The sequence below is a fragment of the Henckelia pumila genome, chromosome 1 (genome assembly GCF_033568475.1).
Source record: "Henckelia pumila isolate YLH828 chromosome 1, ASM3356847v2, whole genome shotgun sequence".
Classification (NCBI taxonomy): domain Eukaryota; kingdom Viridiplantae; phylum Streptophyta; class Magnoliopsida; order Lamiales; family Gesneriaceae; genus Henckelia; species Henckelia pumila.
Window position 1 is genome coordinate 174,454,223 of NC_133120.1, and position 3,692 is coordinate 174,457,914.

At 38.3% G+C, this 3,692-nt stretch overlaps 1 long non-coding RNA gene across 1 annotated transcript; it reads right to left on the reverse strand.

The window, feature by feature from the left end:
• Positions 1-485: 485 nt before the first annotated feature.
• On the reverse strand, positions 486-1,215 carry LOC140866364 (uncharacterized). Its single transcript, XR_012144873.1, has 3 exons — positions 1,119-1,215; positions 671-729; positions 486-593 (listed from the first exon to the last, which is right to left on the reverse strand). It is a non-coding gene; the product is annotated as an uncharacterized lncRNA (long non-coding RNA).
• Between the last annotated feature and the right edge of the window lie 2,477 nt (positions 1,216-3,692).

Below are 3,692 nucleotides of genomic sequence, written 5' to 3' on the forward strand. Positions count from 1 at the left end.
GAGAATAAAATCCCAGTATAAACAACTTTAAACGCGAGATAATAAACGTGAATGCAATGCAAATGGCAAAGGAAGGCTATCAAGCTGATATCAATAAAACTTAGTTCTTTGGGATCCCGAGGAATAAAATAACTATCAAACCACCGATACTCCCATTCGAGGCGGCATCAAGTATTTTAGTCCTCTGACTTTGGTACAACTATAGTGAGTCTTCTGGCTCTGAACATAAATCCATATTCTGTGCCATGAGTCAAGCTGACTCTAGAAATAAATCTACATTCCATGCCACTCACTACAGCTCTCCAAACGTCATCTGCACTCTAGGCGATGGCTGCCCTCTGTGCTATTAAGGCTGGAGTTCAAGATGAATGCAACATAAGCTGTATGCATTAAAAGCTATAAAACACATCTTGAACAACTAAGCATATAAGCAAACAAAGCAATACAAACAAATAATCACATAAGAAATATAAAGAAACAAGTATGTGATTGACATGGGAATACTTGAAATGAAAGCTATTTCAAGCGTTCTATCCCATCTGGATTTGCTGTCATTTATACCTTTCGATGTCGTGTCTGACAGTACTTCAAGTCTGAAAACATCATAGTAAAACCATCTATCAAAATCTGTTCCAAAGCATAACAAAATTTCAACTAAAGAACTTCAAACCTTCTAAATCGTTCTCGATTCGAATCGACAATCTCGAGTTCGGAACACTTTGATCAAATCTGAAAAATAGTAGATACAATCTAACCATATCAAATTCCAACTCTAATCATGCTTTGTTCAATCAATAAGAGCAAAATCTTGACAATTTGCAAATCGGCGGCATAACGGCTAAAACCGGCAATCCAAACAATATCCAAATCAATCCAACAATCCAGATAACTTATAATCTCTAACATATCATCTCATTACCATAAAAATCAGTATCAATCAAACATGATAGTGTTCGAATTATTCTTCCCAAATTCATATAAAATCCGAACGATAGTCTTTTGTCGAACCGTCTGCGAATACACGATCGGTACAGCTGATATACGCATATATGATAAAATCATAATTTTCCATCTTTCACATAAAAATAAAATCTGAGATATGTGAATAAAACATGTACCAAATCGAAGGTCTCGGAGCTGTGATCGCAGATATATATTTATCTGGAATTTCTGACAAACGGAGCGCGAGTTATCGAAGCTTGAACGGACAAAAATGGCTTGGAAAAGGGTTCAGCCGAGTTCTCTGTTTTTCCTTCTCCAAAATATGATATATCACGTGTGTTCAGAATAATTCAAGTGGAGAATGAGATATATATAGCATATTTGCAGTTTAGTCCCTGAACTTTTGACTATTTGCAATTCAGTCCCCGAAAAAGCGATTTAATTCAATTTCAATCCTTCCAATTTAAGAATTATTAGAATTTAATTCTAAACTCTAAATATTCCCAAATTAAATATTCTCGGATTAAAATTAAATAATCTCGGGCCTTACAGCGGCCCTACATGGCTCATCTCAAAAGATGGACAGACACAATATGATATGCACATGATGCATAATAATATGACACACAAATGCAACATATAAGCATGCAAAACCCGCTGGCTATCTCAGTCAGTACTTACGTACCTTTCTAAGACAGACTCCTAGTAGTCCCACTCTAGGTTCCAAGCCTATCATCAACTCTACAATGCAATTACCCGTGCATCATTAATTAAGCTCTAAAAGTCTTAACTAAGCTATTGCATACTCCTAAATATTTTTAGAAAGCCAAAGCTATACATGCGTCCGTCATTAGCCCTTTGCTGTCGCATGACTCAAAACTAGGCCACAGCTCCGCTACGACGCCTGGATCGCTATGCCACTTCCGGATTCTTGATCGGACGCCTAGATCTCCCTATATTTGAGTTAGAAGGCTAAGGAATTGAGAGAAAAAAAGGAGAGGTGCGAGTTGAAAATGAAATTTCGGACCCCTATTTATAGGCGAAGTTCGGAGCCTCCGAACTCGACTTCGGATCCCCCATAGTCCCATCAATGACATCACCAATGACGTAATATCTTCGGAGCCTCCGATCCGAGTTTGGATCCTCCGAACCCGTTCGAATCCTCCGATCTTAGGTTCGGATCCTCCGATCCAGTTCGGAGCCTCCTAACCCGGTTCGGAGCCTTCAAACCTTCCCGACCATTTTTTAGTGTCCTGAATCCATTTCTGGACTCCGTTAACCCATTTGAAGTTTCCTTAATCATTTTTTACAAAATCTAAACATGATCACATGATTAATTACTCATTAATCGTTAATTCTGGATACGGGTCACTACATTCTCCCCCCCCCCCTCCTTAAAAGATTTTGTCCTCGAAATCTAGGATAAACCTCGAGAACGTACTAAAAACCCTTTCTTAAGTGTCTGGTCGAAATAGCTTCCGACATACTTAGAATCTTGTCGAATTCCCTGTATGCTCTATTAATGCTGAGCCGCATTAACATTCTTCCAACTGAAGATTACTGCGCTACTGTTCGACAGTCGAACTCCTTTGGCACTAGCGTATCACAACACTGGTACATCTTCCATTTTGACCACGATCTCCCAGATCACGAAGGATACAAACACCCGCTTGATCGAGATCATCGTCCCAAAGGAAATCTTAGACTGACTAAGACCAAGTAATAACCTAACTAGCTTACGACATTCGTCGAATCACTAATCGAATATAACCATCTAATTGTTCCAAAAGTTATCTGTGCTTAACACCTCTAGTAAGAAAACACCATTCCCAACACTGTGCTGTCACAGCAAATTCCGAATTTCTCCCCGACAGAATCTAGATGACACAAAGCTATACACCAACGTAACTGCTTAACAAGATTCCCTTGACTGGTCATTCTCCCCATGCTGCTTCGAAACAAAAGAAGCTTTCCAAAGGCAATTACTGGGAACTCAGACCATCCAATCTTGTACTAATCACAGTTCATGTTTCTTAGTATAACTTAATCATTGTGTCCTGATGAAATCTATCATAAGCTGCCAACATGACGCTACGAAACCACGCAAAATCCGCAATGGAGATCATCGCGCCTCCGATGAACTTCATCGTCTCTACAACCGAATATTCACCCAAGTCTCAATCAATGAGCTGGTCAAATTTCTCTACAGGACTTAGCCAACCTAGGACATCCTCCCGATAGTTATACCCACTTGCAGATACTGTACACATATCAAGACTAAGGCAAGCTCCCACCAAATTGTTGTAAAACTGTGTTCAGATCAATTAGAATTGATACCCGGTGCAGCAGAAGTTTAAAAATTTATTTTATTAATATGGAACGATTCCATATCTGGATATCAAAACTTTTACGATTAAATTTATGTAAGTAAAATAAATAATCACAATTAAATATTTTACCTTAAAATCTCGAAGCGAGATTATGGACACCAACAAAATATAATCTGCTCTTGTTGTATATCCCTGGAACTGATGAACGAATGTTTCTTCAATCAGGTCCACGAATAGAAAACAAAACCCTCTGATTGACTGCACTAGAAATCAATCAGAAGTTTGCGTAGAGAATAAACAGATATGATCTGTTAATTCAGAATTGTAATTTTTCACAAAAATCACAAGACTGAATTTTCTCCGAAAAGGGACAAGGATTTTCGAAAAACCCTTAGAAAATAATATGTGTGTTTTCGAAAA